The following is a 26,637-nucleotide window of genomic DNA, read 5'->3' as shown; positions in this document are numbered from 1 at the left end:
AACTGTATCCACCCCATCCCACATAGCAAGAAAGTCTGGCCCAGATCTGGTATCAAGCCGGCACTGCTGGCTGACTTCTGGCATGATAAGACGTATGTCATCCAAATATGGGCCAGGCCTGGCATAGATGGCACTGTCTATGTGATGGCATGCCATATCTGGCTCTATTGTGGTTTGGATTATGTGGTCCAGGCCCATAGAAAACAGATCTGGCCCAGATCTGGCATCAAGCTGGCACTCATGCCCAGCCAGCGGGTGGCTGTAGCTCAGGAGCTAAAGCACGTCACCTACTGATCGGAAGGTTAGTAGTTCGATCACTGGCTCCTCCAGTCTGCAAGTCAAGAGTCTGAATGTGTAACAATGTACACATAACCTCAGCGACACACCAACGAGGACCCAAGGCCCAGCTAGAGCCCCAGCATGGAGGCGGAGCACCCTGAGAACCCCAAGCCCCCACCTTACACCAGCCCTGCTGCATGCAGCCATGAGGAAAACGCCATCTAAGAGCCTCCAGAGCCCAGTTGCAGCAGATGGCCGCCCCTCCCTGAGCCTGGTTCTGCCGGAGGTTTCTTCCTGTTAAAAGGGAGGTTTTCCTTCCCACTGTCGCCAAAGTGCTTGCTCATAGGGGGTCATATGATTGTTGGGTTTTTCTCTGTATCTATTATCGTCCGATCTACTGTACAATATAAAGCGCCTTGAGGTGACTGTTTGGCGCTAGTAAAGTAAAAACCATGAGGTTTATATTTATTAGGTATGTGTGTTGTTGAATGAATGCCAAATGCTATCATTTTTCTGTTGAGTAAATTTACCTTACCTACAGGTATGAAGAAAGTTACCTTACCTCACCTTACCTTACCTTACCATGTGGACTGTATTCATTTCTTTAGTGACATCATCCAATTTGCCCAACAAGCACACTAAAGGGGAGGTTGGAATTTTACATTTCAGACACTTTGATAAGTCTTCACATATCCTGCGCCAAAACATCTGAACTGGTGGACAGAACCAAAGAGCGTGGATGTAATTGTCCGTGGATGTGTATTGCCTTGACAATGTTGCAGTCTTAAATACAATCTTTAGAACCTGATTACCCGCTGATTTACTGGGAATTTTAAGTTTTTGGTCTCTTACTCTTAATATCTTTAACTTGCAGACTTCAATTCATTAATTGTACTTACAGTGAAATTGTGATTTAAACAAATGACATAACAGAAAACGAGTAGTTTTGCAGTAAACAGTGCTAACTACTTTTCCTGAAAGTAGACTTAAATTCACCTCACCCCCCGCTATGTGCCAATTGTGAGGTGGGAACCTGTGACCACCAGGACTGTTAGGAGGTGGTCAGAGGAGGCAATAGCGGAACTACAGGGCTGTTTCGAGGTGACCGACTGGGAAACACTCTGTGAGCCTCACGCCGAGGACATCAATGGGCTTACTGAGTGTATCACAGACTACATAACTTTCTGCACCGACTCCATTGTTCCAGCTCAGACTGTTCATTGTTACCCAAATAACAAGCCGTGGGTGACTAAGGACATCAAAGCCCTCCTCAACAACAAGAAGAGGGCTTTCAGAGGGGGCAACAAAGAGGAGGTAAGGAAGATCCAGGTGTTACTAAAGGACAAGATCAGAGAGGCTAAGGACAATTACAGGAGGAAGCTGGAGTGGAAACTCCAGCAGAACAGCATGAGAGAGGTGTGGAGGGGCATGAAGACCATCACTGGATTCAGGCCAACCAACAGCAGGGGAGCTGAGGGAGGTGAGAATAGAGCCAACGAGTTGAATCTGTTTTTCAATAGATTCGACACCACAGTGTCTGCTCCCACCCCCACAACCTCACCTGCAGTCAGCCTGGAATCCAGAGCCACACCACTGTGCCAGCCTCTCTCTTCACATGGCGCTGTTGCCTCCTGTGAGATTCCTGACACCCCTCCCCCACCCATCACCTTCACTCAATACCAGGTTGAGATGCAAATGAGGAGACTTCACTCAGGCAAGTCTGCTGGACCAGACGGAGTGAGTCCCCTTGTCCTCAAGACCTGTGCCCCCCAGCTGTGTGGAGTCTTTCATAAACTGTTTATGCTGAGTCGGAGTCTGCAGAGGGTCCCGGTGATGTGGAAGACATCATGCCTCGTCCCTGTACCAAAGACGCCACGTCCCAGTGGCCCCCAGGATTACAGGCCCGTGGCACTCACCTCTCACATCATGAAGACCCTGGAAAGGCTCATCCTGGACCAGCTGCGACCCATAGTAAGACCACATCTGGATCCCCTTCAGTTCGCTTATCAGCCTTGTCTCGGAACTGAGGATGCCATCATCTACCTGCTCAATCGTGTCTACACCCATCTGGACCAGCCGGCGAGCACTGTGAGGGTCATGTTTTTTGACTTTTCCAGTGCTTTCAACACCATCAGGCCGACCCTCCTGGGTGATAAGTTAGCAGCGATGCAGGTGGATGCTTCTCTGGTGTCCTGGATTGTTGATTACCTGACAGGAAGACCACAATATGTACGTCTCCCACAGTGTGTGTCTGACAAGGTAATCAGCAACACAGGGGCACCACAGGGGACTGTCCTCTCCCCCTTCCTCTTCACCCTCTACACCACAGACTTCAGCCACTGCACAGAGACCTGCCATCTTCAGAAGTTTTCTGATGACTCTGCGGTGGTTGGATGCATCAGCAGGGATGATGAGACAGAGTACCGGGCTGTGGTCGACTCCTTTGTCACGTGGTGTGAGCAGAATCATCTGCAGCTCAACGTGGCAAAGACCAAGGAACTGATCGTGGATATCAGGAAGACCAGGAAACACTTGACCCCTGTTTCAATCCAGGGGGTCAGTGTTGACATTGTGGAGGACTATAAATACCTTGGAGTACACATTGACAATAAACTGGACTGGGCTAAAAACACCACAGCACTTTACAGGAAGGGCCAGAGTCGTCTCTATTTTTTGAGGCGACTGAGGTCCTTCAACATATGCCGGAAAATGCTGAAGATTTTCTATGAGTCTGTTGTGGCCAGTGCGATCCTCTATGCTGTTGCATGCTGGGGGAGCAGGCTGAGGGTCGCAGATGCCAACAGACTCAAACTAATCCGTAAGGCCAGCAATGTTGTGGGGATGGAGCTGGACTCCCTCAAGGTGGTGTCGGAGAGGCGGATGCTGTCCAAGATAAAGACATTGTTGGATAACACCTCCCACCCACTCCATGACATGCTGGTCAGTCACAGGAGCACGTTCAGTGAGAGACTGAGATTACTGAAAAGCACCACTGAACGACACAGGAAATCATTCCTGCCTGTGGCCATCTCCCTGTACAACGCATCCACTTAACACACTGTTTGCTGCTATAACTACACATGTTTCTTTTTCAGCTATTTATTTATGAGTGACTTATGTATGTATGTATGTATGTATATATATGTATATATTGTACTATTCTTAGTTAGTGTATTGTCTGTCTTGTCTTAATTTTTGGTTTATAATGGAGCACTGTAACAAAAAATTATTTCCCCCAGGGATCAATAAAGTATTCTGATTCTGATTAAATAAAAACAGCTGCAAGGTGATGAACATTTATTTTAAACGTTATATTACAAAATTACAAAGATAATCATGACCATTAATATTTTGTAATGAAATGGTGTATTTTAAAGTTAACTAAGCTTCTTTAAATACAAAAATTACAAAAAATGGTGACATAGTAACGCAGGTTCTCTGAGTGGCGGGACTATATCACCGTACTACATATTTCATATGTATGTGTGGACTGATCTCGAACAGTATAACTCACATGGATTGTGTTTAAGACACACCACCTGTGGTGGCAGTGCAGTAATAGACACTTCTTTGGTAGACCAGACCTTAATAGGAATGTCTTTCTAAGCGACTTGTAGCTAGACTACATATTTCATATATAAGGGGACTTGAAAACGAGATTTACGAGATTCAGCTCATGTTACAGATTTACAGATTAAAGAAATAACACAATATATGCAAATCACTCAACAATAAATATCAAGGATTGAAAGAGGTGAGTAGAAATAAATATCAAGAAAACTGACAGCAACATTACCGAGTAAGAAAAGAGTGTATGCAAAAAGGATGTAACTATTGCAGTGTTTACAGTGTATGGAGGAGTTATACAGGGAGATGGCCACAGGCAGGAATGATTTCCTGTGCCGTTCAGTGGTGCTTTTTGGTAATCACAGTCTCTCACTGAATGTGCTATCCTGTGGCTAGCCAGCACGTCATGGAGTGGGCGGGAGGTACTATCCTACATTGTCTTTATCTTGGACAACATCCACCTCTCCGGGAAGGAGTCCACCATGATCCCCACAATATTACTGGCCTCTGTTGGCATCTGTGACCCTCAATCTGCTGCTCCAACATGCAACAGCATACAGGATAGCACTGGCCACAACAGAATAATATAAAATCCAGAGCATTGTCCAGATGTTGAAGGACCTCAGCCGCCTCAGAAAATGGAGAGGACTCTTGCCTTTCCTGTAAAGTGCAGTGATGTTTTTAACCCAGTCCAGTATACTCCAAAGAATTTATAGGTATTTATAGTTTGAGAGTCGCACACAGGCTACATTCACTACACTTAACTCCAAAACAACAACTGAAGGAATAGAAGAGGTTACACACTTGTACTGCTTATATACACTGCAAATCCAGCATGTCCAAATTAACACTGTCGGATTTGATTTCAACACTATTAAAGTGTCTATATGGGTCCACACCAGAGAGTGTTAATTTAACTCTTTTTGGAGAGTTTGTACGTTAACTCTGATTTAGTGTTAAACACCAAATCTGTCTGGAGTTGATAATTTAACACTTGGTGTTAAGAGTTTATATATTAACTCTCAAAGAGTATTTTAGTTTAACTACGTAAGAGTTATCTTCTAATTCATTCTAAAAAGTGGGAATTTTACTGTTCTGAACTTCTAGAAATTTCTTTTGGAAATAAACATTTACTAAAAAGACGCAATGGTTTTTGAAAAACATTTATTCTGAACTGTGCACCACAATTTCAAAACATTTTCTGAAAGTATACATGTTCTCACTTTCATTAGAATTTTGTTTATCAAAAGCAAATAACAGCATTCTCATCACTTATTTCTTCAATACAATATGCATGTCCTTCATTCATCCCTTTGTGGAACTTCAACGCACTTCTGCTCTCCCCCATATTCCATCTTCACAAGCATATCCTGTGCGGAGATTGAATAAAAATTAGTTGACACTAATTAATGGCACAAATAATCCAGTAAACAATTGCAGCACAGTAAAAAAAAAAAAAAAGGAATCCTCTTTGAGCCATTACTTGTGTAAAGTATTTTCCCAAAAGACAAGGACACAGGCAACAGGTAATACTGAACTAAATGTGAAACCTCAACCTTTTTCATTTTTACCTAAACCGTGTGCACAAAACTCTGGAGGGATCTAAATGCTACCGTAGAATCCAGTCAGGACGTCTGCTACTGCTGTTTGCTCGTGTTTTTTTGTTTTTTTTTATGGGCGATCGTTTTCAGGCTTCAAGTAGCACCATTATACCAACATTTCACATTCTAGACATTGTTTTAGGTGTATTTGACCAAAAGTTTGACTGAAAATTCACATGCAAGCTTTTTTTCAAGGCTGTGGTATTTGCCCGCAAACAATACCTTTCAGCTAGCTAAAACAGAATATTATGCTATCACCGAGCAACATGGCTAATGCCTTTCACACAGCTTTGTCTCAACTCCAAAGAGCCACAGAAGTAAAAGCTCATAATAATAATTGAAACAATCTTTGAAAAAATGACTTACCAAGCATGGCAAACAACTCAAATATGTAGAGCAAAATGTTCTGAAACGGCTTCACTTCAGCTTCGATTGGAGCCGTGCTGGGGGCGGAGTCTGTGAATTTACTCTGTTGGTGTCATAGCCCCTGTAGGAGTTCAGAGTTAAGAGGTCAAGAGTTAATGTTTCCATTGTAACACCTCCAGATTTGAAATAGAAACACTCATTTTTAACACTCGATTTTAACTACTATCATTTTACACCTCGGAGTTACATTAAAAGAATGTGACTCTGCTTAGAGTAAAATTAACTCTACTTTTGCAAGGAGACTATTAACACCAAAACATTTAACACTTTTGAATTTGCTGTGTACCCATGGCAGAAATTAGTGTGTGTGTGTGTGTGTGTGTGTGTGTGTGTGTGTGTGTGTGTGTGTGTGTGTGTGTGTGTGTGTGTGTGTGTGTGTGTGTGTGTGTGTATGTATAGACACTTTTTCCTCTTAATAAATAATAATATAAAAGCTATTTTGTATTTTTCTCTGTGTAACATAAAAAAGTAGTAAGGGGTCAAATACTTTTCACAGCACTGTGTTGCACTGAACCTATAATGCTGATTTTAATCCTTGTTGGTCCACTACCAGAAACCCTTCCAACATCATTATCAGATCAACTTTTGAGGAAATTTGTAATCTAGGCTGCCCGCCAGTCTACAGATTTATTAATGATGTCAAAGCCCCTGCACGAAAAAGGGAAGAAAAACAATTTCCTACAAACGCTAGAATGTCCAAGTGGTACAAACTTAATCTTCAGTTGGCTGGAAAAAACACAGTATTTCTGATTCCTGTCTGGATGGATAGCCACAGAGAGAGTGCTACTGCAAGTGGAAATTAATCCTAAATAAAAGGAGCATTTATATTTCATATGAAAATCTGAATATCACACTCCTTTCACAAATATTGCACTACTGTGGTGCAACAAAAAATGCATAAATTCAGACATAATTACATATTTCAGAAAAAAAAAATCAATTCAGAAAAAAAGTTTTTAATTTACAAGAACATTTTTTTTTGCGAGGGACAACAGGGACACCATTGAACACGACCTTTTTGTTAAATATGCACTCAGGTAATTCTGTATACAACGTTTATTTAAGGAAGGTTGACATGGACTATAAGTGAGTCTCTGACAGAATTTTGAATCTCTCAGGTTTATTTTACACTAGTTTCCTGAGTTTTTGTACAAAACCAAACATATTTACCAGCTTACTCAAGAAATACTTCCCTCTGCCTTCACTCACTTCTTCTTGTTGATTTACAGTCATTTACAGACAATCTGATGTTGGCTCTCTTACATTGAATGGCTTTGATGCATGCTCTTTAATAGTGTAGCCTTTAAGTGTTTGAAAAAATGTTTAACTTAAGTTTATATTTCAAATACCAAAAATATTTTAGGTTTACGTTTCTACAAAAACCATCCCTGTTTATCATTTCAAGTGTCTTAACTTTTAATGACGTATACATATATTGTATATAGCATACACTTTAAATGCAAACATTATAACAACTTTGCTCATTCCAGAGGAGTTTAACATCATTATATACAAAAGAACCCTGCGGTGAAGGACTTTGTTAATATAAGGCAGAATGTTGACCTGCACTTTAAGTCCATAAAATTGTGTATGAAAGCAAATTGTATCAGATTCCATTAGCAATGTTGACAAATTAAATAACACAACCCTCTGACAGACAAGTTGCAACCATAGGGCAAAAGAAATGGAAAAGTCTTAATTTCTCCCCTTCTATGACTAGTATCCTTATGGTGATGTTTTCACTAATTTTGAAAAAGCATAGAATACATTATGGAAACAAATATGATGCTCAACCAATACATAAATTTTTTTTCATTATCATTGTTCAAAAGGTTATTTTGCTAAAAAGCTGTATGCTTTTATGATTGCCTGTTCAAAGAGGCCAAGATGACATTCAAAGCTCGTTACCCAGCGTGTAAGGCTGACATCCAGCTGTGTCTTCTGTATATTCTAGTATTTCAAGTAAACACATTTTGACAGTAGATTCACTAGCTTTTGAAGACGAGCTTTCCCAGTGATACGCAACTGCAAACTGTTTCTGTTACTGTCAAGCTCTTAAAATTCTTCACACAGTCTCTGAAAAATTGATGTTTTGCTATAAATCTCATTATCCAAATATGAATGAGTGGTCCAATTTTTAGAATTCACCTAGATTAGTGGACGATGAAATGATGTTTCAGATAAAGTTTTTTGATGGGTAGAGTTCTTTGAGGCTTTGGTCGTGTTGCATAATAATGGGCTTTAAATACTCTGTCATTGGTGACTGAGTATGAGAACACAATGTTTATAAAGTTCAAGAGCAACAAAATCAAGCTCCAGAGCAAATCCTCTGGTACAAGTCACCAAATATTAAAGGTATGTTTGTGTTGAGATCAGATCTATCCCATGTCCTCCCCACACACTATTCTTGTCCAGGTAGACATAGTTAAAAAATATATTCTATTTAAAAAGCTTTCTTTAGACAAAGACCTGAAGACCAAAATAGTTCTGGCCAGATCTGAATGAGGGTGGGGGAGGTTCAATTTGTCATGTTGCAACGAGCTTAGCTTCTGTCTTGCTAGCTTGTGCTGCGCTCAGTGGATCTGCGCTCGACAGTGCAGCCTAGGCGGAGTAGTCGAACGCAGATCCACTGAGATCTCAACACAGACAGCATCGTCAGAAGAAAAGTTGATAAAAAAATTTAAAATTTTGTATTGTTCGATACATATTCATACCGAACCGAAATCACTGTATCGAACGGTTCAATATCGATACGAGTATCGTTGCACCCCTAATGTATGTATATATATATATATATATATATATATATATATATATATATATATATATATATATATATATATATACATATATATATATATATATACTTAACACCCAGCACGCCCCTGCGGGCGGTTTATCCTTCAAGCTTGGGTCCTCTACCAGAGGCCTGGGAGCTTGAGGGTCCTGCGCAGTATCTTAGCTGTTCCCAGGATTGCGCTCTTCTGGACAGAGATCTCCGATGTTGTTCCCGGGATCTGCTGGAGCCACTCGCCTAGCTTGGGAGTCACCGCACCTAGTGCTCCGATTACCACTGGGACCACTGTTACCTTCACCCTCCACATCCTCTCGAGCTCTTCTCTGAGCCCTTGGTATTTCTCCAGCTTCTCGTGTTCCTTCTTCCTGATATTGCTGTCATTCCGAACCGCTACATCGATCACTACGGCCGTCTTCTTCTGTTTGTCTACCACCACTATGTCCGGTTGGTTAGCCACCACCATTTTGTCCGTCTGTATCTGGAAGTCCCACAGGATCTTACCTCGGTCATTCTCCACCACCCTTGGGGGCATCTCCCATTTTGACCTCGGGACTTCCAGGTTATACTCGGCACAGATGTTCCTGTACACTATGCCGGCCACTTGGTTATGGCGTTCCATGTATGGTAAGGAGCTTTCTTGTCTTTATGTCAGTGGCTTCTATCTCCTCCTTTGGCCAGCCTATTACCCCAGCAGGGTACCTGATCACGGGCAGGGCGTACGTGTTGATGGCCCGGATCTTGTTCTTACCATTCAGCTGACTCCTCAGGACTTGCCTGACCCTCTGCAGGTACTTGGTGGTTGCAGCTTTTCTAGCGGCCTCTTCATGGTTCCCATTCGCCTGTGGGATCCCCAAGTACTTGTAACTGTCCTCTATGTCTGCAATGTTGCCTTCTGGTAGTTCAATCCCCTCAGTTCTGACTACCTTCCCTCTCTTTGTTACCATCCGACTACACTTCTCCAGTCCGAACAACATTCCAATGTCATTGCTGTATAGCCTGGTAGTGTGGATCAGTGAATCGATGTCTCGTTCACTCTTGGCATACAGCTTGATGTCATCCATGTACAGGAGGTGGCTGACAACTGCTCCGTTCTGTAGTCGGTATCCGTAGCCAGTCTTGTTAATGATCTCACTGAGGGGGTTCAGGCCTATGCAGAACAGCAGTGGGGACAGAGCATCTCCTTGGTAGATCCCGCACTTGATGGTGACTTGTGCTATGGGCTTGGAGTTGGCCTCTAGTGTTGTACGCCACATCCCCATTGAGTTCCTGATGAAGGCTCTTAGGGTCCCATTGATCTTGTACAATTCTAGGCATTCCAGTATCCAGCTGTGGGGCATTGAGTCATAGGCCTTCTTGTAATCAATCCAGGCAGTGCACAGGTTGGTCAGTCTGGTCTTGCAGTCTCGGCTGATTGTTCTGTCTACCAGTAGCTGGTGTTTTGCGCCTCTGGTATTCTTGCCAATTCCTTTCTGTGTCCCGCTCATGTATTGACCCATGTGCCTGTTCATCTTAGCCGATATGATGCCTGACAGGAGCTTCCATGTAGTACTGAGGCAGGTTATTGGTCGGTAGTTGGAGGGGACCGGTCCCTTCTTGGGGTCCTTGGGGATCAGGACCGTCCGGCCTTCAGTTAGCCATTCCGGGTGTCTCTCGTTAACTAGCAGCTGGTTCATTTGTGCTGCCAGACGCTCGTGGAGTGCAGTCAGCTTCTTCAGCCAGTAGGCGTGAACCATGTCGGGCCCTGGTGCTGTCCAACTCTTCATACTGGAGACCCTTTCTTGGATATCTGCCACTGTGATGGTTACTGGACCCTGTTCAGGGAGGTCGCTGTGGTCAGCCCTCAGATCCTCTAGCCACTGAGCATTGCCGTTATGGGTTGCATCCTTCTCCCATATGCTCTTCCAGTATTGCTCCGTCTCCAGCCTTGGTGGTGCTGTTCTCTTATTGTTCCCTTGCCACTGAGAGTACACCTTTGCTGGTTCTGTGGAGAACAGCTGGTTTATTCTCCTGCCTTCTATCTCTCTGGTGTACCTCCTCAAGCGGCTGGCCAAGGCTGTGAGTCTTTGCTTGGGAGTTTCCAAGGCCTCAGGTATGGACAGCTTGCTGTATTTCTTAGGCACCTTATTTGTCGCACCTTTCTGCAACTCCGTTAGTTGGCTAACCTCCCTCCGTGCTACTTTGATCTTGCCCTCTAGCCTCCTTCTCCATGGAGGGTACTGCCCCTTGTCGCTGTTCAACTTGTAGCCAAGCATCTCACTGATCACTGTTGCCGTATTGTAGATCAGCTTGTTAGTGTCGGTAATCGTGGTTGTAGGTATTGTCCGTAGTGCTGCATTAACATCATCTAGCAGACCTTCTGAGGGAACTTCACGTAATCTTGGTAACCGGCTACGCGGGATCCAGGTTTCAAGCTTGGCCATGATCCTATTTTTCAGGTCAGTTCCTCTCGCACTCAACGATCCTTCTCCTATCGCACTTGGGGCTATGTACCCAATCTCGGGTGGGGGTGATGATATCTCCCCCCTGACCTGGCGTCCTGACTCCTCCTTGCCGTATGTATGTATGTATGTATGTATGTATATATATATATATATTCAAATAATTTGTGTACACAAGCAATAGACATATGCTTTCAACTGTGTAATTTAAGTGATCTAGGTAGCTCTGTTTTGGAAGTTCAGTTAATGTTAGCAATTTCTTTGGGAGTTTATATGTGCTTTGTGTCTGGGGCCCCCGTATATAAATAAAACCATGGTTTTTTTTACATTAGTAATTCCTATTGTGCATAATTTTATATTGTTTTTGATAATAAATTAATTAAAGCAACAAAACAACCTGAAAAGCCGGTTGGGAGCTGAAAGACCTGGCTCTTTTTAGTGAGCCGAGCCGGCTCTTTTTAGAGAACCGGCTCTTTTGGTTCAGCTCACTAAAAAGAGCTTGAATTCCCATCACTACTCTCAATAATACCTCCCCTGGAGGCATAGCGTAGGCACACCAAACAGATCACACCACTCTAGTGTTGACACTTATTTTAACCTTCATTTTATGTTCATTTCATGTTAAACAATTTTGTGTTCTCAGTCAAAAATGGCCATTACATTAAGACTCATGATACAAACTATAAATATATATTATCATTAGTTGTTGTGTTAGATTTTTTTCTTCAACCTAAAGCCTTGTTCTTCTTCTATTTGTTATTTATGGCCTGTAAGTTTCATTGATCTGAGGTTATATGCCTTGAATTAGAATTCTAAAAAACATCATATCTGGAATATTTTGTCTCTAGGAAATAATCAGATGAAACATAATAGAAAGTTACCAATAACATTTGATTTCAATCCATTTAAAAATGTTTATACAGTCAAATAAAGTAACACCTGTTGTCTTCCCAGTCAAAAGTGACTGGGAACATTTTATTAATGAACAAAAGAAATTATCACAAAATTACATTTGTGTCAGAGACAGCTCACGTTATCTTATGCTTGGCTCTTTTCAGGAACACCATCTGCAGGTTTATCCATATAAACCTGCATGTTCCAGGCATAACATTCTGGTATCATGGTTGCCCATATCTTTATGTCATATTTAAACTGGTTGCTTGGCATATACTATTTGAAAGGAGAGTGCTTCCTACAAACAGAGAAATGGTCATTAACTGTGACGTTTCGACTTTGGATATATATGAGTGGCTGGCGCTCCACACACTTCTCCCAGACTTCTCTGATCACTGCCATTTGTCTTGTTGACGGCGACCTGGTCGTGTATCATGATTGTCAAAGCGAATCACCCATAACAACATGTTAAACTTCTTGAATGACATGGTGGCCTGAAAAATTGTCTGACCATACTCTACATCCCATAAACTGCTGGTAGAATCCATTCTGGATCTGTGCACACCACTCAAAATCAAAAGACTCATGTATGCTTTCACATCATTCTGGATTATTTCCTTTCAAATGTCTTTGTAAGTTTGTTTTTTCCCTTCCAGGTTGGTTACGTTTACCACTGTGGTTTTGATGGACTGTCATAAACAACTCAAAGCAGGATTTGTCATCAGTCCAGGATGCGGCATATTTTCTAGGTCCTGAGACATTTTCAGCTGAAAGCCTAACTTGATTCTCAGGTGGGGATCATTTCCAATTCTTTGATTTAATTGTGACCATTATCACTGAATTCCTCCTCATCAGTCATTTCTTGGTCTGTGCCATCTTCCGCTCCTGACACTTCCTCCTCTAATCCATCCTCACTGTGAGTTTCCTGGTCTCTGTCTTCCTCATTAGTGTGTTGATCAAATATGTAATCAAGAGCCTCACTTAGGATCTATCGACATGCCACGATGCCATCACACAGTTGTGAGCAAGGCATCAAAAAAGCATTAAACACTACAGCTAGAAAAAAAGTTCAACGCTACTGAAACAATGTAGCCACTAAATCGGCCAAATTTGACCAAAACACAACATAACATTTAAAGATTACATTTTTATTTTAAAGTATGAGTAAAGAGTTCATTTCACTTTTTTAAACATGCATTACATGACTTACCATTTGATTTAATTTCTTACAAAAAGAAATACAGTGAACAATATTGATATACATATATGTCATGACCACATCGTTCAGTAACAAAGACAACTGAATATGATTGGAAACCTGGAAATGAAACAGAAAGGCAAGACATATGTTTTGATTGCATGTTGGGGAGAGGGCATGGATGTGGCCAGGGGGTTATTCCCTGCAATATTCTGAGCAGACAGACACTTCATTTCCTGCAGTCTGGTGATTATTTTATACACCAGTGCACATTCATTTCTTGGCGTAGTTTTATTTATTTATGCAAAGGAAAATACAAAATTAAGCAATAATGCAATTATCTTAAATCAGTTAAGCAATAATCGTAAAGCTCTTAGGCTATATGTGTTGTTTTCAGAGGTTCATTGTCCCTTAGAGCTTCCTGCTGAATCAACACATAAGCATGATTTACTATACTCTTCTCTTTTTTTTCTTTTTGTTGCCTCACAGCATGAAGGATCTAGGTTTCCTTGTGGAACTTGCATGTGCTCCCTGTCCAATCCAAAGTCATGCATATTATATTGATTAGTGATTCTAAATTGTCTACAGATGTATGTCTATAGATAGATGGATGTAGATGTAGTTGCTTTTTAGCTCAAAGTGAACCATGAGTGTTAAAAAGAAAAACTGCCATTTTTTGGGTTAGGGAACTGGGAGATCTACAGGTTAATATAGACAGGGATACAGTGTGGTCTAATCTGAGTTTGACTTCTAGGAACCCGGTGCATCAACTAATTCATTTCAAAACCATACACAGAACATATACAGTGGGGCAAAAAAGTATTTAGTCAGCCACCGATTGTGCAAGTTCCCCCACCTAAAATGATGACAGAGGTCAGTAGTTTGCACCAGAGGTACATTTCAACTGTGAGAGACAGAATGTGAAAAAAAAACCCATGAATCCACATGGTAGGATTTGTAAAGAATTTATTCGTAAATCAGGGTGGAAAATAAGTATTTGGTCAATAACAAAAATACAACTCAATACTTTGTAACATAACCTTTGTTGGCAATAACAGAGGTCTTTACCAGGTTTGCACACACAGTAGCTGGTATTTTGGCCCATTCCTCCATGCAGATCTTCTCGAGAGCAGTGATGTTTTGGGGCTGTGCAACACGGACTTTCAACTCCCGCCACAGATTTTCTATGGGGTTGAGGTCTGGAGACTGGCTAGGTCACTCCAGGACTTTCGAATGCTTCTTACGGAGCCACTCCTTTGTTGCCCGGGCGGTGTGTTTTGGATCATTGTCATGTTGGAAGACCCAGCCTCGTTTCATCTTCAAAGTTCTCACTGATGGAAGGAGGTTTTGGCTCAAAATCTCATGATACATGGCCCCATTCATTCTGTCCTTAACACGGATCAGTCGTCCTGTCCCCTTGGCAGAAAAACAGCCCCATAGCATGATGTTTCCACCCCCATGCTTCACAGTAGGTATGGTGTTCTTGGGATGCAACTCAGTATTCTTCTTCCTCCAAACACGACGAGTTGAGTTTATACCAAAAAGTTCTACTTTGGTTTCATCTGACCACATGACATTCTCCCAATCCTCTGCTGTATCATCCATGTGCTCTCTGGCAAACTTCAGAGGGGCCTGGACATGCACTGGCTTCAGCAGCGGAACACGTCTGGCACTGCGGGATTTGATTCCCTGCCGTTGTAGTGTGTTACTGATGGTGACCTTTGTTACTTTGGTCCCAGCTCTCTGCAGGTCATTCACCAGGTTCCCCCGTGTGGTTCTGGGATCTTTGCTCACCGTTCTCATGATCATTTTGACCCCACGGGATGAGATCTTGCGTGGAGCCCCAGATCGAGGGAGATTATCATTGGTCTTGTATGTCTTCCATTTTCTGATGATTGCTCCCACAGTTGATTTTTTCACACCAAGCTGCTTGCCTATTGTAGATTCACTCTTCCCAGTCTGGTGCAGGTCTACAATACTTTTCCTGGTGTCCTTCGAAAGCTCTTTGGTCTTGGCCATGGCGGAGTTTGGAGTCTGACTGTTTGAGGCTGTGGACAAGTGTCTTTTATACAGATTATGAGTTCAAACAGGTGCCATTCATACAGGTAACGAGTGGGGGACAGAAAAGCTTCTTACAGAAGACGTTATAGGTCTGTGAGAGCCAGAGATTTTCCTTGTTTGAGGTGACCAAATACTTATTTTCCACCCTAATTTACGAATAAATTCTTTACAAATCCTACCATGTGGATTCATGGATTTTTTTTTTTCACATTCTGTCTCTCACAGTTGAAGTGTACCTCTGGTGCAAATTACTGACCTCTGTCATCATTTTAAGTGGGGGAACTTGCACAATCGGTGGCTGACTAAATACTTTTTTGCCCCACTGTATTACATCCCTTAAGAGATTCCAGATGAAACTACAGGCTACATATCACTGTCACATATGCAATGATTCGTCACCAGGCACGTTCTTACACATTTTTTGGGACGGTCCAGTTAGATCCGACTTTTGGGTCTTGGTAAACTCTGTGCTATCGAGGTGCTGGAAGTCTTTTATATCCCTGATCCTGGTCTTTGTCTCCATAATGATACCTCTGAAATCTCCTAAAAAAAATACAATGCAAAATATTGTTCGCCGGATTCACATCCGCAAGGAAGACAATTACAAATGTCAGTCCTGACATTTGTCATCCGTATCATTAATCTTGAACATACCACAGCAAAATTAAATATTTTAGACATACTCGGGAGAAAAGAAAAATCTATTTTGTTGTTCTGAAAATAAAGCCAACATAGTAGTACTTTAAACCCGCATCTTTTAACAGTCGCCTGGGGCAACCCTCTGCCCTGACCTCTGTAAAAACTCTCCTGAGACTCAATCACTCATTTCGAGTTATATTGAATAAAACATTTTTATAAATTCTCAGTCCATTTTGTAAATGTTTTTTTTGAGTGTCAGAAAGAAAGATAATATCCCTCATTTGTCATATCCAGTTTTAAAATACCAAGATGATAGCAAAAACACTTGGGTATCAACAGTGGCTTTTATACTGTACACAGCAAAATCTCCAGTGTTAAATTAACACTTTTGACAGTGTTATATGTTTAAAAGTAACCTAGTCAGTTTTGAAGATTAACAATGGCTAACACTGAGCAGTGCTGATTTTCTAACACTGGAATATTTCTAACATTTTGAGTTATTTTCCAGTGTTAGAAAATCAGCACTGCTCAGTGTTAGCCATTGTTAATCTTCAAAACTGACTAGGTTACTTTTAAACATATAACACTGTCAAAAGTGTTAATTTAACACTCAACAGTGTTGTATTTAACACTCAGAGGTGTGGACCCATATAGACACTCTCCAGTGTTAATTTAACACTGGAGATTTTGCTGTGTACGATTTCAGACACTAATAAAAGGAAACCGAGGTCCTACCCTGCGCTAGTGCTGTCACAATATCAGAATTTTACTTTACCTGTAATCTATATATAATTATGGTCAAAACTATTCACCACTGTGCAATTTGTATTTAAAATATAATTAAGCTGAAATAGGGCCCCAAACTGCAATGCAGTAACACAACAGTCACACCAACAAAAAGACAATAAAGAGTAATTAAATTAGGTATTAATTACTCATTATTCAGCTCAACCTAACAAAGTTACAGCAGCTTACCTGCTAACTGTGCAAGTGACTCAGTCTTACTTAACAGGTTTAATGCGAAAAGTGTGTGAAGTGATCGAAATTTCAAGAGTCTTCCTTTCCTCTATAAACTGCAATATGAGTCATGAGTATGAGTATAACTGTGGTGTCACTAAACTGATTATGATTTTATTATATTTAGGGGATAAAGTAGGCTGGAAGGATGTGGAACAGCATTTCAGGACCTTCATGACTAGATAGGCTTGTAGCTATCAGCCCTGCTGCTGGGTTAATGCCCTTCCGATCCAGCTCTTCTCATGTAATGACCTTTCTTGTGGCACCTCATCAGCATTCTTGAGACTCTTCTTGGGGGAGACTGCAAACGTGTTTGCGACTGCACATATGGATGTGCCGGATGTGAAAAAGCTGTAGGTGCTCTAGGTCTGTAGATCACATGCTAGTGACAAAGCCATTAGCAAAATCCAAAAATGGAGAAAAAAATCAGTTAAGAGGAATAATCTGTGGCCACAGACTGAGAAATGTTATTCAAATTCATGTAAATAAATTGTTATTTAGCATATAATTCCTCTACTGTTATGTTCAGTGCCACGTGATATCACAGTGCAGAGCAACTACCTAAACTTTATTCCTAGTGTCAAATCTTCACTGCCTATGACCCTGACTCCTCTGCAAAAGGAATACCCAAATCAGTCAAAGTTCTTATCTCCCTGGTATGACTGACAAACATGCACCCTAAAGCAGATAATCTGTAAGCTGGACACGAAATGGTGTCTCACTAATTTAGAGGATCTTCATTTTGCCTGGAAAAAGGCAAAAAGATGTTACTCTGTAAAAAAAAAAAAAAAAAGACAAAAAAGACAAAAAAGCCCTACATAAATTCATCACAGAACAGAAACAACATTGGTGAAAGTTACAAATGATCTTCTCTCTGACAGTGGACTCTTCTTCATGTTTCTCCTGCTAAACCTCAGTGCAGCTTTTGATACTGTTGACACAGTGTTATACTTATCACCATTACAGAGATAAGAACATGCTGTTGATAAAAAAGGTACTGCATAAAACTTACATAAAACTGAGGTTGTTGTACTCAGCCCTTACAAATCTTAGAAACTGTCAATTCAATTCTGTTTTATTTATATAGTGCTAAATCACAACAGCAGTCACCTCAAGGTGCTTTATACTGTAAGGTAGAGACCCTACAATAATTCAAACATAATGTTGAACCAGATACTCTGGATGGCGTTAAGAGGGCAACACTTATAGTACTGCTTTCTTGCATGTGTGCAATGTCTCTAAAATCAGACAGATTGGGTCTCAGAGTGATGTTGACAAAACAATTCAAGCATTTTTTACTTTTAGTAACAAAGTCAGTAAGAAGGGAAACTCAACTTCAATTATATATACATTCAATTTTGTGTTTACTAGATTCTTTTTAATTAGAGATACTTGTACTTATTAGAACAGTTTTGTGACTTTGTAATATATTGTATTTTTTAATTTAGTTTAGTTAATTGCTATGTTTACTGTCTTAGAGCCACTGTGACCACATCTTTTTCTCTTGGATTAATAAAGTATTCTGAATGTGAAGGGGTTGACTATTGTATGTCATTATTATACACTCAACAAAAATATAAACGCAACACTTTTGTTTTTGCTCCCATTCCCCATGGGATGGACGTAGAGACCTAAAATTCATTCCAGATACACAATATAACCATCCCTCCCAAACAGTGGTCACAAATCAGTCCAAATGTGTGGTAGTGGGCACATCTGCTATATTGAGATAATCCATCCCACCTCACAGGTGTGCCACATCAGGTTACTGATCTGACATCATGAGTAGTGCACAGGTGTACCTCAGACTGCCCACAACAAAAGGCCACCCTGGAATTTGCAGTTTTTTACGCTATTGGGGGTCTGGGGACCCAGAACCGGTCAGTATCTGGTGTGACCACCATTTGCCTCATGCAGTGCAACACATCGTCGCATGGAGTCTATCAGATTGTCAATTGTGGCCTGTGGAATGTTGGTCCACTCCACTTCAATGGCTGTGCGAGGTTGTTGGATATTCGTGGGAACTGGTACACGCTGTCGTATACGCCGGTCAAGCACATCCCGAACATGCTCAATGGGTGACATGTCCGGTGAGTATGCTGGCCATGCAAGAACTGGGACATTCTCAGCTGCCATCTGCCCTGAACAATGTGAACCATGATTCATCCGTGAAGCGCACACCTCTCCAACGTGCCAGACGCCATCGAATGTGAGCATTTGCCCACACAAGTCTGTTACGGCGACGAGCTGGAGTCAGGTCAAGACCCCGATGAGGACGACGGGCATGCAGTTGAGCGTCCCTGAGATGGTTTCTGGCAGTTTGTGCAGAAATTGTTTGGTTGTGCAAACCAATTGTTCCAGCAGCTGTCTGGGTGGCTGGTCTCAGCACTGCAAAAACTCAAAATCTTACCAAGTATATTTGTCTTATTTCTAGTCAAAATTATCTCATTACACTTAAAATAAGACACAATCAGCTACAGGGCAACATTTCAGTAAGCTAAAGGAACTTGTTTCAAGACAGTGAATCTTGAAACTAGAGAAAAACTAGAGATTTTTCACTTGTTCCATTGGCAGATTTTTTCACTTAATACAAGATATTTTAGCTTAAAATAAGTGAAAAAATCTGCCAATGGAACAAGTGAAAAATCTCTAGTTTTTCTCTAGTTTCAAGATTCACTGTCTTGAAACAAGTTCCTTTAGCTTACTGAAATGTTGCCCTGTAGCTGATTGTGTCTTATTTTAAGTGTAATGAGATAATTTTGACTAGAAATAAGACAAATATACTTGGTAAGATTTTGAGTTTTTGCAGTGAGACGATCTTGGAGGTGAACCTGCTGGATGTGGAGGTCCTGGGCTGGTGTGGTTACACGAGGTCTGCGGTTGTGAGCCCGGTTGGATGTGCTGCCATATTCTCTGAAACGCCTGTGGAGACGGCTTATGGTTGAGAAATGAACATTCAATGCACGGGCGTCAGATCTGGTTGACATTCCTGCTGTCAGCATGCCAATTGCACGCTCCCTCATTGCTTGTGGCATCTGTGGCATTTTGCTGTGAGACAAAACTGCACATTCCAGGGTGGCCTTTTGTTGTGGGCAGTCTGAGGTATACCTGTGCACTACTCATGATGTCAGATCAGCATCCTGATGTGGCACACCTGTGAGGTGGGATGGATTATCTCAATATAGCAGATGTGCCCACTACCACACATTTGGACTGATTTGTGACCACTGTTTGGGAGGGATGGTTATATTGTGTATCTGGAATGAATATTAGGTCTCTATGTCCATCCCATGGGGAATGGGAGCAAAAACAAAAGTGTTGCGTTTATATTTTTGTTCAGTGTATATCAGGTCATTCTAAAAAATCCCTGAAAAGCCTTCAGTTGATCCTAAATCCAGCAGCGAGAGTACTGACAGGGACTAGAGAGAGCGCATATTTCTCCGATGTTAGCTTTTCTTCATTGGCTACTTGTTAAATCCATAATTTAAAATTCTTCTCATTACACACAAGGCCCTGAATAATTAGGCATCATCTTGAAGAGTTCATAGTAGATTACCACATGAATAGAGTACTTCTCTCTCTTACAGCAGGCTTACTTGTGGTTCCTAGAGCCCCTCTTCTATGTAATCAGCTCCCAGTCTGGATTCAGGAACAAACAGCATCTTGACTTTAAATATTAGTCTTAAAATGTTCCTTTTTGATAATTTAAAGTAAGGGCTTGATCAAGTGACTCTGAACCCTTAACTTACTTATCATGTAAGAGGCCAAGCCTTCTGGGTGCTTCCCATGATGTATGGAACTCTGTCACTCACCTCTTTTCACTCTCTCTGTGTTCATATGATATTTTGCATTTAATCATTAGTTATTATTAATAACTAATGATTATGATAAAGAGCCTGGGACAGTGGTATAATGCCAATCTCAATGATACCTGGCAACTTGAACAACTACAGCAGAATATGGCTAATGACCTCAGGCGGATTAACAACACTGCACTCCCAGGGAAAGTGAAGCTCTGTTGCTTCCAGTTTGGGTTGTTACCCAGACTACCGTGGCCGTTGACAAAGGTCTCACTCAATCATGCCAATCAATTGGAGAGGCTAGTGAGCTCCTACGTTAAGAAGTGGTTCGGACTTCCCAAATGACTCAGCAGTGTTGGGATACTATCATTGCCTATCCCTAGCCTGGTAGAGGAGTTTAAATGTGCAAAAGTGAGGCTTGAGATGTCACTCATGGACTCCCGGGTCTCACCTGTTTCAGAGAACTTTGTGCATATTTTGTTAGTTTCAACTGAAGGGTAAGACCTCTGCTGTAGAAACTTCACTGCATGCCAATGTTCAAGATTTTTCCCCATTTGCATGCAGATATTGAAGCTAATGTCTACATGGAAATGAGATGTCAGACATCAAATGAGACAGAAATCAGCTATGGCATGAAGTGGCAGACTCGACTCAGAAAAATACATGAATGATGTATTTTATTTGGAAAGTCTTCTGAACAGTTCAAGTCATATTAAAGAACCCTGTAACATAGTCAGTTTTGCATCTCTAATGAATAACTAAATGTTAAACTATCTGCTTGATGTTAACTCATAATGAGTAATTGCATTTCAGAATAAATGTAACACTGACCCCCGCATGAATGCGTCAAAAAGAGTTCGATCACATCATTATATTCTTTATTTACATATTCATGTTGTTGTTTATTATGACAAATATGTTTTTGTGGAATACAGTTTGACAGTTGAACATATTTAAATTCAGAGGTCCTAATTGAGCTGTATGTGATTTTCTGGTGTTTTTACTGAGGTTGAATACTACAAACTTATTTGTTAAAGTAAAGCTTTCTCACAGTTTCCCTGACAAAATGACAGTTATGCTACATGATCAAGATAGCTGCCAATACATTCTTTTAGACTTCATTCATATTTTTATCATCATAAAATATGTGTTACTGTATCCAAAGAGATTAATTAAGAGTTTCTTTCAGCTACAAGCAAATCAGGTTCACAGCTTAATATTTGGCCCTGTTGTATAAGGGCCATTCTGTCATGGTCCTGGGTCTATAACCCAGTGTTTTGTGTTTTTGAATTATTTATAGTTATTTATCCGGTTGTTCAGTGATGACGCGACGAATCCTACTTCCGGGCCTAAAGTAGTCTGCGTTTAATATGGCTTTTGGGTTGTTAACATGTTTAATGTTTTGTATTTTCTTCTATTTGATCTCAAAAAGCTCCTAAAACAGTCAGTGATCACTGTTGACTTCCCTCGGCCTTTATTACCGCTAATCATTTATTTAAGCTCAGTTTTTAAAACCTTAGGATGTAACTACAGCCCAGCCCATGCAGCAGTATATGAATGACTAACCTCGTATTGTGGATGGATTATCTCAGTTGTTCTCCTGGCTGAAGTTTGGTCCTTTTACAGCATCCTGCCATGCGATTACATTTGTTCCTGACTACCGAGAACACTCACGTTAACTTTTATCGAGTGGAAAAAAAGTTAGCTTGTTTATATTATGCTAACATAGCTGTGTCGCTAGCGGTCACGTAGCACATCATTATATACCAGCTAGCCCAACTTCAGTAACCCTACAAACGTCACTGCTGTTTAGTTTTCTGTCTTCATTTATGCTGGAAGTGATAGTAGAGCTGTACGATTTAATTTGTTTCCAAACCGCCGCAGTCAGGACGTGTTATATTGTATTTAGATAGAAGCTAGCGAGCTAACTCCCTGACTTCTAACTCCGTTAAATGTCATAAATTCCGTTTTCATGGATGCCTGGACGTCAAACTCAATTGTTACACCTGGTAGAGCAGAACGCTGATCATTTTATTAAAGATGAAAGACTTTAGACAGTTTTTCAACTCTCAGTAATGCCATAGTGATCGTTTGATATATGGACCTGCAGCGGAGTTTAGACCCAGACACGGCTAGTGACGTCAGACTGAACAACCGGATAGTTTCTAGTCTGTTGGGTTCCGTCTCTGTGTCTCCCCTGTGTTCCTTGTGTCATGTCTAGTCAACTTCAGTTTTCATGTCCGTTCTTCCCCGGTTCTCATTCTGTGTCTCATGTTTCCTGTTCTATTTTGACAGTTCCTTGTCTGGTGTGTGCAGCGTGTTCAGTTTTGCTTCTCCCCAGTCTCGTTGTGTGTGATTACTCCCAGCTGTGCTATCGTCCTGTGTCTCATTCCCCCGTTATCTCTCTGTGTATTTAAGCCCTGTGTTTCCCTCTGCCTGTTGTCACGTCGTCCCTCATGTTCCTGTGTGTCTCTCCCATGTTCCTTGTTTCCCCGAGTGGTTACTAGTTAGCTCCTGGCTCCTAGTTTTTCTGTTTATTGTTTTCCTAGCTCCCTAGTTTAGTTTCTTGTTTAGTTTACGTTTTATGTTTGCTATGCTCAGATGTTCACATCCATGTCCAATCCTGCCAGCCACACAATGCAATCTTCACAGAACAATGCGACCACACCATAGACCCAGCAGATTCTGCTCACCTCGAGAGGGAAAGGTATCTCACTCGCTGTGAGCCCAGGAGCTGGCCAATCTCATCAGTTCATACAGACTGTTTTTCTTTGAAGCTCGAAAACTTTGATTTTGTTTCTAAATCTGAAGAAGCAGAAGTTTCTGTTTCTGTTTGTGTTGAACCCAAACTGGGCCCCAAATAAACTGGACTGTGTGTTTCCCAGCTCTCAGAAGCTGTGTTTTCTTTTCCTAGGGTCACCCATTCAAAAACTGTGTATAGTGTTTTGTGCCACTCGGTCGGTACTCTGAGACTGTCTCCACTCTTAGCTGTCCCCAACTGTTCCTTGGGTGGGAACAGCTGGTGTCCAACCGTTACCTGTTCCCCAGGTGAAGGCAGCCGTGACTCAGTCTTCCTCTGCACCTGTATATGTCCCTCGGGTAGAGGCAACTTGGCCTGTTCATGAGTCTGTACTCGTTCCTAGGGTAAGGGCAGCTGGGACCCTGCCTGTCCTTGCACCCGTCCATGCTCCTTGGGTGGGGAGGGCTGGTAATTGGAAGGAAGGAAACAGGTTCTGGCTGTTGTGAGGCCAGCCCCTCACAATAACTTCAGCTGCTGCCGTTAGAGCATCCTGATCAGGCTTTGTAATTTGCTCCAACCCAGCTTCCTTTGCAGTCAGCTGGTGGCTCAGGTGAGCTGTCTCAGTTTTCTGTATCACCAACTGGGAGCTCAGATGAGTCGACCCAGCCTTCACCTGTTTCAGCTGGGAGCTCAGGTAAGCTTATCCAGCCAACTAGATACTCCACATTGCTGTTGATGCCAGTGGAGCCATTTGAACAGACTGCGTACACTGCACAGCCCCAGCCATAGCATCCTGGGCTGGCTGTGTGTCCTGCACAGCTCCACCTCACTCTGTCTCTGCCAGAGGTTTCTACACTGTCTGATTCAGGTCCTGTTTCTGATCTGCTAGAGGTTTCCACACCGTCTGGTCCTGTCCCTGTGTAAGGGGCTGCTAGCCCCGTTATGTAAGGGTATAGAAGTGCACAAGCTGCCTTGAACGACTAGGGGGTAGTGGGATCTGGGTCCGTGACCTCCCCTAGTACAGTTGACCTGGATACTTACTACTGTAAGAATGGTTTTAGCTGTTGCTAGCGCAGAAGGGGGGGGGGGCTCCAGGGCTCAAACCTGCGAACAACGGCTGCCCGGAGTGCACTACGCTGTCGAGCATTAACTCAGCCTAGCCCCACATACCTGTACCCAACCAGATAACCCAGGTGCCCCTATTCCAAGACAACCTGGTTTGACAGAAACATACTACAGTCACTTTTAAATCACGTGTAACCCTTTTATTTGTTCAACTGGCCCTCATGAACCTACACCGTACACCAATGTTAACGGGGCCCTGAAGAACACAAGTAACAGAAAGAAAAACCCCAAAACACTCAAAAAAATAAAGAAATCCAATAAAACAAATAAAACAGGCCGTTATTCCCCAAAGTGGTGAGTTCTCACCCCCCTACCGAAAAAGGGCCCAACCATCACAATTCAGAAAACCAATGAAAGGTTAACACAGAAACTCTCTTATTTAGGATGGTTAACACAGCTTTACTTCTTTAAAGTAAAAGTCTGATCCAGTGTCAGCACCTGCAAATCTGAGGCCATGATCCTCAGCTGGAAAAGTGGGGGAACTCCACTAGATGGGAGAAAAGGATTCTTTTGAATGACACATATCTGGATAACCTAGGCAACTAGAGCAATGTTGGTACATGTTGGTATTGTGAGAGATGGAATGTACGTTATCATCTACCCATTTTCTTAACCATTTAAAATAACATTCATGTGCTTTTTGGGAGGAATCCAGAATAGAAAGGCTCAGGAGATTTAAATCTGAGAGTTTGTCTTTCTTGCTGTGAGGGGACTGTGCATACAACTATAAAGTTCTATACTAAAATACAAAAATGGAGTAGTTGTAATTGTATTAAAAATTTAAAACTTATGGGGCAGTACTTTTTAAATTCATTATTTATCTGAGAACATTAGTTACTTTTATGTCAATAATATAAATTGTAGATTATACAGAAGCAGAACAGAAGACCTTGGTTAATTCACCAAACATATATTATAAACTATTTTGATAATTATTCATTATTCATAATTATTATGCACATCATCTAAAGTGTTTTGTTTTTTGTTTTGTTTTTTTGCAACAAGCAAACATGCTCTGCAACTTGTGTTGCTCTAATGGGGCGCCAGCCACAGAAGCCGTGTGGTTACTGTGTTTCATTGAATAGGAAGTGCATTTAATTACTCTGGATGTATGATTTTTCAGCTGCCACATTTACCAGCTGGTTATCCATTATTCATATGGAACAGAAGAAAGAGACTTTTTGAGTAGGACCATTCAGCTGCTGAGATGTTGTTTGTTTGATTTGATTAATGAAACAATGCAAAGGTTAATTGTGGGGGGGGGGCAAGAACGAGAGGTTGAGATTTTTAAATGAAGTCAGTCCAATTAGGATGAGATATATATAGACACTAGATAGATAGATAGATAGATAGATAGATAGATAGATAGATAGATAGATAGATAGATAGATAGATAGATAGATAGATAGATAGATAGATAGATAGATAGATAGATAGATAGATAGATCCGTCTTGTCAGGCATTGCTAACATCTGGTCCTATAATGACCCCATGTAGGCCAATTATGGATCTTCGGGTCAACATTATGTCAGCAGCTGTTCTCCACCGTGAACTATGTTTAAAAACAAACATCGCTCACACCTCACAGATGACAGCTTACAGTCCTGCGTAAAGATGAAAGTGACTTCGTACCACGGCAGACCCGCTGCTTTTCAGCATCTCTTTATTGACCACTTTTCACACACGGTTGCTGTACGCATACAGCCGGCTGTAGCTTTTCAGCTCACAGCCCGACACATACCAACACAACAGCATAGATGGCACAGACGTTAAGGCAGCGAGGCGTGATTGCGGGTGCTGCTCAGGTGCGTCCGCCTCCCCTGCAGCGGCGCAGCAGGCCACACCCCGCCACACACATTAAAAAGGTAAAATACATATTTAGGCAGAATTTTGCAAGTATATATTTTTCACTTTCTAGCAGCATAGTGCTTTTTTTCCAATTACTTTTTGAAAGTCAGGTCAAGGCTCCAAAAGCCCAAAGGCGATATAAGGTTGGCGGCTCACAACAGTTTATGTTTGCCGGGTCATTTTAGTTTGGCTGGGTGTCTTTCCTTT

General features: G+C 41.6%; 1 protein-coding gene across 1 annotated transcript in view; it reads right to left on the bottom strand.

Annotated features, from left to right (window-relative positions):
- The window catches only part of ntsr1 (neurotensin receptor 1 (high affinity)), a 90,435-nt gene that overhangs the window by 6,787 nt on the left and 57,011 nt on the right, over nt 1–26,637 (bottom strand). The window lies entirely within an intron of this gene.

Source organism: Astatotilapia calliptera, chromosome 20, assembly GCF_964374335.1.
Source record: "Astatotilapia calliptera chromosome 20, fAstCal68.1, whole genome shotgun sequence".
Lineage (NCBI taxonomy): Eukaryota > Metazoa > Chordata > Actinopteri > Cichliformes > Cichlidae > Astatotilapia > Astatotilapia calliptera.
Note: the sequence above shows the minus strand (reverse complement) of the source record. Positions and strands in the feature narration are given on the sequence as shown.